This window comes from Sturnira hondurensis, unplaced genomic scaffold (genome assembly GCF_014824575.4).
Source record: "Sturnira hondurensis isolate 20B ecotype Veracruz unplaced genomic scaffold, ASM1482457v3 Scaffold0015793, whole genome shotgun sequence".
NCBI classification, from domain to species: Eukaryota; Metazoa; Chordata; class Mammalia; order Chiroptera; family Phyllostomidae; genus Sturnira; species Sturnira hondurensis.
This window is the reverse complement of record NW_028088424.1, coordinates 368,425-381,893: the sequence shown is the minus strand read 5'-3', so window position 1 is coordinate 381,893 and position 13,469 is coordinate 368,425. Positions and strand designations below refer to the sequence as shown.

The window sequence follows — 13,469 nt, the reverse complement described above, 5'->3', positions numbered from 1 at the left end:
ATGTGTGGTTCCTTCTCACATGGACCCCACTGAGGACCTGGCCCACAACCCAGGCATGTGATGACTGGGAACCCTTTGGTATGCAGTCTGTGCTCAATCCACTGAGCTATGCCAGCCAGGGCGAGAAGGGAGAAAGTTTTTAACTGGGTAAAAATATAAAATCATGACTCAAGAATGGATATTTAAATTATTAAAATGACTGTTCTTGTGAATGAAAGTGACTTGAAGACTTATTTCCTGAGAATGGTGAGAAAATCTGTATGATTTGCATGGATTTTTTTAATGAAATAATTTTATTTAAAAACGCTTTAGTTGTTTCTTGTTTAATTGTACCATCAGAAAAATGTTCTAAATGATGCTGATTCTTCAGAAAAGATTAATACCATTTCTGAAGAATAGCCTTGGATGTTTGATTTTGATTTATCTCTCTCCACTTGTGCTCCTGAAATAATGCTACTTGTTCAAGAGCATACATAGTAGATCATAGAACCAGTATTTTAGAGTCTAATATTTCTTTTTTTTTTTAGGGAAGAACGCGAACACAGTCCCCCACTACCACAAATTATGCAGTCGAGTTTCCCACATTTGGGGAAATCGCAGGTGTCAGCACATCTGGAGTGCAATGGATAAGCCTCGCCCTGGGAAAACCACCTTCGTGATCATGGTATCTCCCCTGCCCGGTAAGTATTAGAGTCTAATATTTCTTTACAGGAAAGCTATTACTAATGCTAGCCATTTTTGGAGCTTATTTAGGTCTTCCTGAAAAATATATTAATAATACTATTAATTTCTCCTTGTAATTAGGTCAATTTTTGCTTTATGTATTTTAAGGTTGATAGTTGAAGAAACATATTTTATAGTATATTAATATTGTATAGCATCCCTCCTTATTTGAATTAAATTCTATTTTGTTATTTAAAGTTACTAATTGTGTTAACTCTACTGAATTCTACTTTAAATTCTGTTTTGCCTGATATTTGGTGTGACTATATCACACATATTTTTTTGTTTTCAGTTTTTATCATCCTTTTGTTTTCAACCTTCCTATATAAAGTTTTTCTTAGTTTATTCTTTCATAAAGGGTAAGAAATTTTGATTTTGTATCTAATATAAGAACCCATGTCTAAAGCTGACTTCAAAACAAGGAAAATCATCAGGGATAAAGAGGAGCATTACCATATTTTGCCATGTATAATTTACACTTTTTTTTGCCCATATTTATGAGGGAAAAATAAGGATGGTATTATACATGGGTAGCGCTAATTCCATATTTATTTAAATGTTTTTAATTCTTTTATTTATGCTTACACATTTTAAGTGTAACTCTAGCAAGCCATAACAATATATGCATTCAAAATAATACCCTGTAATATAATAATTGGTTTTGTTTTTAAATATAAATAAACAAATAATTGAATTAAAAAATTAGAGTGAAAAAGTTTTTTCATGGAAGTTTGGGCCAAAAACATGGGTATGCATCGTACATGGCAAAATACAGTGTATAATGACACAGGGTTAAATTTTCCAAAACAATATACAATCCTTAATGTGTTTTAAACTGAGTAAAACTACCTAACAAGAGAACATCAACATACTTGAAGTAAAAACTGATACAACTGCAAAAAGGACACCAGTACCCCTCTAACAGTAATACACATAGGAGTGGGCAAAAGTACAATAGATTTACAGTTGTGAATATGTGGGTGTATTCTTGTATTATTTATTTATTCTTGTATTTATTCATATTATAACTGTAATATGAAGTCAGAAAATCAATGAGGGTATAATTGAAATGAACAGCACCACCAACCAACTGGATTTAATTGACATTTATAGATTACTTCATTCAACAACAGCAGAATACACATTCTTATGTTTACATAGAGAACTTACCAAGTTAGACTAAAATTTGAGCTATAAACACACAATGTAACAAATTTAAAAGAATAGAAACCATATGAAGTATCATCTCAGACCACAATAAAAGTAAAGTAGAAATTAATAACAGAAGTATAGCTGGCAGACTACACAACATTCATCTAAATAACACATGTATTAAAAAAAACCTCAGAAATTAGAAAATATTTTGAATTACATGAAAATATTTTCCAAAATTTGTAGGACACAGCCAAAGCAGTACTTAGAGGGAAATTTATAGCATTGAATTCATATGTTAGTAAAGAAGAGCCATGGCTGGAGTGGCTCAGTGGATTGAGTACCAGCAAACCAAAAGGTCTTTGGTTTGATTCTCAGTCAGGGCACATGCAAGGGTTGCAGGCCAAGTTTCCAGTAGGGAGTGTAAGAGAAGCAACCACATACTGATGTTCCTCTATTTCTTTTTCTCCCTCCCTTCCCCTCTCTCTAAAATACAAATAAATGAAATCTTAAAGAAAAGAAGAAACATTTAGAAATCAACCCTCTAAGCAGCTTCCATTTTCTGAAACTAGAAAAAAGAAAAAAACTAAATCCACAGTAGGCAGACAAAAAGAAATAATAAAAATCAGAGCAGAAACCGATAAAATGGAAACCAGAAAAATAAAATAAATGAAATCAAAAGCTACTCTAAAAAACGATAAAATCAATAAACTTTTAGCCAGACCAATTAAGAAAAGAAAAAGATACAAATTAGTCATATCAGAAATGAAAGAGATCATCACTATTGATCCCTTAGGCATTAAAATTATAATAAAAGCTGTTATAAACTGCTGTTTACCTACAAATTTGGTAACTTAGATAAAACATAACAATTACTCAAAAGAATTTTTGTGCTTTAAGGTTGTGTTTATTTTATTTATCCATAGTTATTGTAATTCTTTATATATTTGAATTATTTCTGTCCTCCTGTTTTTTGTTGTTGTTTATAAGATTTTTTTTTTGTTTTTTCCTTTTCTATTGCCTACTGAATTAATTTAATTTTCTTCTTTTAAATACCCTTCCCCACACTACCCCTCCAATTTGGAGGCTATACATTTTGTTTCCAGTGTATAAGTGTTTTACCCTTAAAGAGACCAGCAGAGACTGCTAGTTACCCCTTATTATTCATTTCCCTCCTCTTTTTGAATAATAGAAACACTGACTTTAGTTGAGATACAGTTGCCTGAAATTAAGACCACACTTTGAGCTTCCCTTAGCAACCCAGAGATCACAGTAACCTTAATAAAAGCAGTGTGGGTGAACTAGTGGAGGTGAAATCTGATTGGCATGAGGTCCAGAGGAAGTGGGAGACAATTAGAGCACAAGTAGACAACTCTGTTCAGGGAGTTTAAAATATATATTTATTGAGGTATAATTTATATAACATAAAATTAACTATTTTAGAGGGAACAATTTAGTGGTACTTAGTACATGTACAGTATTGTGCAAACATCACCTCTGTCTACTTTAAAAATATTTTCATCACCTCAGAATAAACCCGGACCTATTATGCAGTTTCCCCGTATTGTCCCCACTCCCATCCCCCAAGCAAACACCAGTGTTTTTCTGTCTCTATGGATTTATCCCTTATGGGTATTTCATGTAAACATAACTAAAGAGCTCCTTCCTTCCTTCCTTCCTTCCTTCCTTCCTTCCTTCCTTCCTTCCTTCCTTCCTTCCTTCCTTCCTTCCTTCCTTCCTTTTTCTCTTCCTCTCTTCATTCCTTTCTCCCTTCTGCCCTTCCTCTTTCTCTCCTCCTCCCTCCCTTCCTCCCTCCCTCCCTCTCTCTCTCTCTCTCTTTCCTTTTTTCTCTTTTTATAAGGGAGCACAAGAATGGGGAAATGGTAGAGAGGGATCCAGGACAATATAATGGAAACTCAAGCCTCTGTGCTCTTTCTGTTTGAAGTCGAATCTCTGCACTTCTCAGAGTTATTTTCAAGAATGTCTTTCCTGTGGCTACTTTAAATGCCATCTCTGTTGCATCCTATTTAAATAGTTCCAGCCCTTTCTTAGTGGATACTTCCAAAAGGTTGGGGGTGAAGGGAAGGAGAAGAGGTATCTGTTCTTTCTGGTTCCCAGCAGTCTACATCTAGTTGTTGAGATGACACTTACAAATGCCTTTAACAATTTCTTAAACTGCCGTTTGTAGTCTAGAAATGGATGGGGACCAGATCAATGGAGAAGTGAAAACTACTAAGCCTAGTCCATTCTTCTTGTCTCCATGACACTGTAAAAAAGCAATCAGGATGAGTCTATGGAGGATATTGGGCATCCTCAGCTGGAGGAACTGAGATCTTCCAAAAAACCATGGTTCTTCACTGGAAAGCAATACTCACATGAATTATTAGGCACACCGTTTAGCTAGTACTATGCTGAGTGCTGTCTATGCTTATTCTCATACGTCTTCATAATCACTTTGCCTGGTAGGTGCTGTTATTAACAGTATTTCCATTTAACAGATGAGGAAACTGAGGTTCACAGCAGGAAAGTAGTTAGCTCAAGATTATATAGCTGGAATAGATGGGACACATGTTAGTTTGACTTTAAAGACTGGTTTGACTACTATACTAAGTTGGCTGAGTTTTAGATGAACTTTAAAGGCATCTACAAGATGCTGGCTAGGCAGGGGCTCCAGTAGATCTTGGCAAGAGAACCCTTTAAGGAAGCCACTCATATTTTGTATTCTCCTACTCAGATCAACTTGAGTGACTCAATGTTTCCTTGCATTTCATGCATTTTGCTTTGCAGTTAGAACTGCTTGGATATTGCCCTTGACACTGAGCTGGTGCTTTTTAACTTTTTTTCATGTTTGCCTTCAGCCATCTGAGGGTTGCATTCTGTCCCTGCTTGCTCCCAAGTCTGGTTTGGCTGCCAAAACCCATCCATTGTGAGGAAATAGACTTACTATTTCCTCACACTGGATGTTTCATCAGCCTCATTTCTCACTTCCCACTCTAGTGATGAATGTTTAAGTGCAGCTTTTCACACCCTCATTCACACTTGCTCTCTCTCCCCTTGCCTCTAAAGGCTGGTGAGCACAGCTCAAATGTCAGTTGTGGGCTCTGGAGACTTTCTCTTTTGGGGCCCCTCAGGCAAGGCTGTGCATCTGGCCATAGGACTATGCTTTCCTGAGGGCCATTCCAAAGATGTTGGCAAGGGGTGACAAAACTTACATTTTATGAGCATCTGAGATGAACTCAGAAATTTCAAGCAGGGTTTAGTTTGTGGTATTGGTGGTGAAGGAGGTTTTACTCTGTTTTGGCAAACTTGTATGCAGGGACAACACAGATGAGAAATACTCAACCACAAAGAAATGTGTCTCAAAGAACAGAGGAAGAACACTAGAGGGTGACTTAAACACTTGTGTCTATAACACACTATGCTTATGGAAGATATTATCTTTGGAGGAAGCTAGGATAAGGGTATATGGAAATTTTCTGTACTATTTCCGCAATTTTTTGTGAGTCAAACTATTTTGAAATAGAAGGTAACAATAACAACAACAATAATAATTTCAGCTATTTAAAAAACCTGTGTTTACTTTTGTATTTATATTCCTATCCATAGCCATATCAAGTTTACTGCGTTTCCTACTACTGATTTACAATTGGAAATCAGCAGGAGACAACCTGGTTATGCCACCAAGTACTCTGTGGCTTTCAGTTGTTCACATGTCACATTCTCTGTTTTTTAAATATCTTTATTTTAAATGGCTTTGTTTGGGCACAATTCACGTGTCATACAGTTCATTCACTTAAAGTGTACAATTCAATGGCTTGTAGAATATCCACAGAATATGGACTACAACCATCACCTCCCACCCCCAGAAAATCCTGCACTCATTAGCAGTCATTCCCTCCCCCCCCCCACATATTTCCGCCAAGTCCTAGACAACTACAACTCTTTCTGTCTCCGTGGATTTTCTTATTCTAGATATTTCGTATAAATGGAGTCATAAAATATGTGATCTTTTGCGGGTGGCATCTTTCACTTTGCATATTATTTTCAAGGCTCATTCATGGTATAGTGTGTATCAGTACTTCATCCTTTTTATTGCTAATATGTCATTGCATGATATATCTCATTTTATTTATTTATTTGTTGATAGGCATCTGTGCCATTTCTACTTTCTTACTATTATAAGAATGCTTCTATAAAGATTTATGCACAAATCTTTTTGTGTAGCATATGGTTTCATTTCTCTTGGGTAAAATACCTAGGAGTGGAATTGTTGGGTCATATGGTAACTCTATGTTTAACATTTTGAGAAATTGCTAAACTGTTTTTGAAAGCAGCTACACCATTTGACATTTCCAGCAGTGGTGTGTGAGAGTACCCATTTCTCTACACTCTCACTGCTACTTCTTATTAATTGTCTTTTTGATTACAGACATCCTAGTGGTTATGAAGTGGTATCCTGCTATGTATTTTGTTTGAGTTTGCTAATGACAGAATCTTTTCATGTGCTTATTGACCATTTGTATATCTTCATTGGGATAATATCTCTGGAGATCCTTTGTCCATTTTAAAATTGGGTTATCTACCTTTTTTCACTGAGTTGTAAGTCTTCTTTATATGTCCTGGATATAAGTCTCTTATTAAATATGTAATTTACAGATATTTATCCCCATTCTATGGGTTGTCCTTTCACTTTCTTAGTATCATTTGCAGACACATCTCTTCTTAAAGTCTCAAAATCTTCATGGATATACACCAAATATGCTGACTCAAATTCATCCTCAAGATTTGTTTAGGGTGCTATGGATAGAAGCTAAAACATTTTAGTTGAAAACTGCCAGAGTTGTCTGTCTTGCTGAAGTTTAGACTCAATACTTCATGGGGAAGCCTATTTCTTTGCTCTGGGAGAATCAACTAAATAGGTCCTTCAGCTGCACAATTATAAACTAAGTTCTGCCTTATTGCTCTGACTTGGTAGTTTTTTAATGCCAAACCTCTAAACAGAGAATCTGGGGTTTATTACTAAATTAAAACATACATAATTTATTACTAAATTATGTATGTTTTAGTCAAAGCAATCTCTTTGCAGATTTACTTTTGTTTATTTGGTGGTGGGCTTGGTACAGAAAAATATTTCTTGGACTGCACTAAGCCTGTACTGTGGCTCTTTCTGACAGAGATAGATGGCATTTGTGTTTTTGTCTCAGAGTTCTGTATGAGAAACAAGCACAGAGATAGGAAGCCATAGAGGCTGTTTTCACAAGAGGCGTTCTGCTATTCTGGGCTCACCTAGTGTGGTGTTGGAGTCCAGGCACCAAAGTGTGGCATGAATTGGACAGAGTGATTCTAGCATCTTTATAGCCTGTGGAATGGTGGTGTTGCAGGCACCGGAGTACCACCATTGGAATAGACATTGGTGTTTCCACAAGGCACCTTCAGAAGTAGCTACAATGAGGTTCTTTCAACAACTTCAAGATCAGCAGACCAAGCATAGATAGTATAGGAAAGAAAGGAAATGAGCAGAACAGACTGTATATGGTGACTGAAAAAGACACAAAGTTGTTATGCCTCTGAGGACACCTGGGTTCACTTGGAGTGAGAGAAGTTTGAAGTTTAACAGGCTGGGCCTCGCAAATTCTGCCTTAGTTCTCATGTGACTGCAGTTGTACCCACAGGTCAGTCACCTTTATAAGGAGGGGGTTGGGTCAGGAGTCACTGACTTGCAGCATGGGGGACAAATATGGTCACTCTGTGGATATAGTTGATTTGATTAACACAGTTTTAATTAAATTTGAATTTAAATGCCTATATGGTACATGCATTATCTTTTTATTTTGCCACAGAATCTACCTCTATTATTGTTTCATACCACATGATTCACACATTCATTTTGCCCATCTAACCTCTGTAAATATTTGAGTTACTGAGCCTATGATTCAAGTACCTCAAATAATCTTCTATTTCTGGCATTCTGTGATTCAGAGCAATCTCAGTAAGAGGGCTTTGGCTATCTCAGCTCAGCTTGTTGATTTATAGACTCTGACAACACTACCCTACATAGGGCAGGGTCATTCACCATGGCCAGTGGTCAACTGAGATCTTGGAAAGTAGTTACTGTTTTACCAACTTTTTGTGGCATTTTTCTAATGAAATGAGGGACCAAGAGGTGAGAAACTGCTCAGAGAAAACCAGGATATTTATCAGAAGATGGGTATACCAAGCAAGGATCACCCCACTCCTTAACATGCAAACCTGCACTGAGGACAGATTGTAGAGCCAGTTTTTAGTGTACACCAAAGTTGTTTTTTCTTTTAATTTTATTTTAATCGTTGTTCAAGTACGGTTTTTTGCTCTTTACTCTCATCCCAGCCCACCCACCTATCCATCCCCACCTCCCTCCCATTTTCACCCACCTACTTTTTGTCCATGTGTTCTTTATATTTGTTCCTGTTAACCCTTCTCCTTTACCTCTGAAATCTGTTCCCCTTTCCCCTCTGGTCACTGTCAGCCTGTCCTCTATTTCAGTGTCTTAGGTTATATTTTGTTTGCTTGTTTGTTTTGTTGTTTAGCTTCCTGGTAAAGGTGAGATCATATGGTATTTGTCCTTCACCACCTGGCTTATTTCACTCAGCATAATGCTTTCCAGTTCCATCCATGCTGTTGCAAAGGGTAGGAGCTCCCTCTTTCTTTATGCTGCATAGAATTCCATTGTGTAAATGTACCATAGTTTTTGGATCCATTCATTTACTGATGGGCACCTAGGTTGCTTCCAGCACTCGGCTATTGTAAATTGTGCTGCTATGAACATTGGGATGCATAGGTTCTTTTGGATTGGTGTTTCAGGGTTCTTAGGATATAATCCTAGCAGTGAATTTGCTGGGTCAAAAGGCAGATCCATTTTTAGTTTTCTGAGAAAATTCCATACTGTTTTCCATAGTGGTTGTACCAGTCTGCAATCCTACCAACAGTGTACTAGGGTTCCCTTTTCTCTACAACCTCTCCAACACTTGTTGTTTGTTGCATTGTTTATGATGGCCATTCTGACCTGTGTGAAGTGGTATCTCATTGTGGATTTAATTTACATCTCTCTGGTAGCTAATGATATTGAGCATATTTTCATGTGTCTCTGGATCCTCTGTGTGTCCTCCTTGGAGAATTGTTTGTTCAAGTCCTTTGCCCATTTTGTAATTGAGTTGCCTGTTTTCTTAGAGTGGAGTCATATAAGTTCTTTGTATATTTTGGAGATTAAACCCTTGTCTGAGGTATCATTGGCAAATATGTTTTCCCATACAGTTGGTTGTCTTTTTATTTTAATACTATTTTCTTTAGCTGTGCAGAAGCTTTTTATTTTGATGAGATCCCATTTGTTTATCCTTTTCTTTATGTCCTTTGCTCTATGGGACATATCACTAAAAATGTTGCTCCTTAAAATATCTGACATTTTCCTGCCTATGTTCTCCTTTGGGACTTTAATGGTGTCACAACTTATATTAAAATCTTTTATCAACCTTGAATTTATTTTGGTGTATGGTGTAAGTTGGTGCTCAAGTGTCATTTTTTTTGCCAGTAGCTGTCCAGTTCTCCCAACACCATTTGTTGGAGAAGCTATCTTTACTCCATCTTATGTTGATGCTCCCTTTGTTGAATACTAATTGACCATAGACACTTGGTTTTTTTTCTGGGCTGTCTGTTCTGTTCCACTGGTCCATGTGTCTGTTTTTATGCCAGTACCAGGCATAAAACCACAATGGCCTTGTAATACAGTTTGGTATAAAGTATTGTGATCCCTCCTACTTTGCTCTTCTTTCTCAAAATTGCAGCTGCTACTCAGGGTTGTTTATGGTTCCATACAAATTTTTAAAGATTTTGTTCTATGCCTGTGAAATATGCCATTGGTACTTTACTAGGTATTGCGTTGAATCTGTAAATTGCTTTGGGTAGCATGGATATTTTGATGATGTTAATTTTTCTGATCCATGAACATACTATATGTTTTCATTTGTTTCTGTCTTCCTTGATTTTTTTCTTCAGTGTTGTATAGTTTTCTGCATACAGGTCTTTTACCTCTTTGGTTAGATTTATTCCTAGGTATATTATTTTTCTTTTTGCTATATCAAATGGGATTTTTTTCTTGATATCTGTTTCTGCCTTTTCATTGTTTGTGTACAAAGATGCTTGTGATTTCTGGATATTGACTTTGTACGCCACTGTTTTGCCAAATTCATTTATTAGGTCAAGCAGTTTTTTGGCTGGGTCTATAGGATTTTCTATGTATACTATCATGTCACCTGAAAACAATGCCAGTTTTGTTTCCTCCTTTCCCATTTGGATGCCTTTTATTTCCTTTTCTGGTCTAATCGCTGTGACTAAAACTTCCAATACTCTATTGAATAAAAGTGGTGAAAGTGGACAACCTTGTCTTGTTCCTGATCTTAGTAGGAAAGATTTTAGTTTTTGCCAATTAAGTATGATGTTGGCTCTAGGTCTCTCATATATGCCCGTTATTATGTTGAGGAATGCTCCTTTATTCCCACTTCGCTGAGTGTTTTTACCATAAATGGGTGCTGTACCTTATCAAATGCTTTCTCTGCATCTATTAATATGATATGCAATATTTGTTTTTGCTTTCGCTTATGTGATGCATTACATTTACTGATTTGTAAATATTGTACCATCCTTGCATCCCTGGGGTGAATCCCACTTGCTCATGGTGTATGATCTTTTCAATTCATTGTTGGATATAGTTTGCCAATATTTTGTTGAGGATTTTAGCATCTATGTTCACCAGTGATATTGGCCTGAAATTTTCTTTCTTTGTTGTGTGTTTATCTGGTTTTGGGATTAGGATGATGCTGACTTCATAAAAAAAGTTTGGGAGTCTTCCATCATTTTGGATGTTTTGGAATAGTCTGTGAAGGATAGGGGTTAGCTCTTCCTTAAACGCTTTGTAGAATTCTCCTGTGAAACCATCTGGTCCAGGGCTTTAGTGTGTTAGGAGTTTTTTTATTACTGCTTCAATTTCATCTCCTGTTATTGGTCTGTACGAGCTTTCTGCTTCTTTTTCATTAAGTTTTGGAAGATTATATTTTTCTAGAAATTTGTCTATTTCATCTAGGTTTTCAAATTTCTTGGCATATAGTTCTTCATAGTAATTTTTTACAATTCTTTGTATTTCTGTGCTATCAGTTGTAATCTCTCCTTTTTCGTTTGTAATTGTGTTTATTTGGGTCTTCTCTCTTTTTTTCTTGATGAGCCTGCTTAAAGGCTTGTCAATTTTGTTTGTCTTTTCAAAGAACCAACTCCTGGATTCATTGATCCTTAGAATTGTGCCTTTAGTCTGTATGTCATTTAATTGTGCTCTGATCTTGGTTATTTCCTTCCTTCTACTTGCTCTGGGCTGTCTTTGTTGTTATTCCTCCAGTTCTTGTAGATGTTAGGTTAGGTTGTTTGTTTAAAATGTTTCTATCTTTTTTAGGTAGGCCTGTATTGCTATGAACTTCCCTCTCAGGACTGCCTTCTCTGTGTCCTGTAAGTTTTGGGTTGTTGTGAGTTCATTTCCATTTGTTTCCAAAAACTTTTTGATTTTTTCCTTAATTTCATTCTTGACTCATTAATTGTTTAATAGTGTATTATTCAATCTCCATGATTTTGATCGTTTTGTTTTTTTTATCTTGGGGTTGGTTTCTAGTTTCAGTCTCTTCTGATCTGAGAACATACTTGATATGATTTCAATTTTATTGAATTTGTTGAGGCTCATTTGTGTCCTATCATGTGGTCTATCTTTGAAAATGTTCCATGTGCATTTGAAAAGAATGTGTATTTAGCTTTTTTGGGATGAAGGGCCCTATATATATCAGTTAAGTCAATTTCATCTAGGGCATTGTTCAATGCCACAATATCTTTGTTGATATTTTGTTCGGAAGATCTGTCCATTTTTGACGGTGGGGTGTTACTATCCCCTACTATAATTTTGTTGCTGTCAATATCTTTCCTGAAGTCTTCTAAGACGTTCTTTATGTACTTGGGTGCTCCTATGTTGGGTGCAGATGTATTTACAGTGTTTATGTCTTCTTGGTGGACTCTTCCCTTGAGTATTAGGAAGTGACCTTCTGGGTCTCTGTTTATGGCCCTTTTTTTTTAAGTCTATTTTGTCAGGTGTGAGTATTGCTACCCCAGTTTTTTTCCATCCATTTGCTTGAAAAATTCATTTTGATTCCTTCACTTTCAGTCTTTGTAGGTCTTTTGTCCTGAGGTAGGTCTCTTATAGACAACATATGCGTGGGTCATGCTTTCTTATTTATTCATTTATTTATTATTTATTCATTTCTTATTTATTTGATTGGAGCACATAATCCATTTACATTTAAGGTTATTATTGATAAGTACATTTTCATACCTTGTGTTCCTCCTTCTCTCTCTCCTCCTTCCTTTCCTTAAAGCAGTCTCTTTAGCATGTCTTGCAGAGCTGGTTCGGTGGAGGTGTATACTTTTAAACTTCTTTTGTCTGGGAAACTCCTTATTTGGCCTTCTATCTTGATTGAGAGCTTTGCTGGGTAAAGTAGCCTTGGTTACCGACCTGTGGTTCTCACTACTTGGAATATTTCTTGCCATTCTCTTCTGGCTTGGAGCATTTCCATTGAGAAGTCAGCTGCTAGCCTTATTGGGGCTCCCTTGTATGTTACTTACTGTTTCTCCTTGGCTGCCTTTAAGATTTTCTTTTTGTCTTGATATTTTGCCATTTTAATTATGATGTGTCTTGAGGTGGGCCTCTTTGTACTATAAAGTTTTGATTCAATGTCAACTTTTCTCCTTTAGAAAAGTTAACGTGGCTGTGTCAGTGATTTCTCTTTGTCAGTCTCATCCCTAACAAATATGTCCTTGGTGATTGATTGCACTTCAAACATCAGTGAACAGGTGGAAAATCCATCCTTTAGGTCAAAGATACTTCTTGAGTCTCTCAGAATTTCACCACACAGGGAGTATCTATTCTTTATCAAAAGGAAAATAATGAGAGTTAAGGGGAAATCATTTAATAAGAAAATTACTTTTTCTACAGAGGTTATTTGTACCCTTCTACAGAAAATATTATTAAATTATAAATGTGGTATTCTAAACATTTTGAAATCAACTCATGTAGTCATCTCATATGATTTTAACTTTTATGAAATCAAAGGGCAGACAGTCGCATTATGATTTTAAACAGAAGAAAGCTGAAGAATAGAAAAATTAAGCACGTGCTCAAAGACATAACTAATTAAGCAGTTGAAACATGAAACTTTATAAGTTTTTACACATAATACAGTCAAATAAAAATTTTAGGAAAATTGAATTTACCCTGAACTCTTCCTCAAAAGCAATATTTATGAAAGAATCTTAATTCCTATCTTTGTGCTTTGCCCACTTCCTGTTTGTCTTCTTTTTTTTTTAGAATAGATACTTTATTTATTTATTTTTTAATACTTTATTTATTTATCTTTAAATGGGGAGGGAAGGAGAGAAATATCAGTGTATGGTTGCCTCTTGTGAGTTCCCTGCTGGGAACTGGCCTGCAACCCAGGCATGTGCCCTGACTGGGAATTGAACTGCTATCGTCTGGT

The 13,469-nt window shown here is 36.1% G+C and overlaps 1 non-coding gene across 1 annotated transcript; it reads right to left on the bottom strand.

The window, feature by feature from the left end:
• Positions 1-524: 524 nt before the first annotated feature.
• Positions 525-688, bottom strand: LOC119000602 (U1 spliceosomal RNA). The gene has a single exon (XR_005069359.1). It is a non-coding gene; the product is annotated as a U1 spliceosomal RNA (small nuclear RNA).
• Between the last annotated feature and the right edge of the window lie 12,781 nt (positions 689-13,469).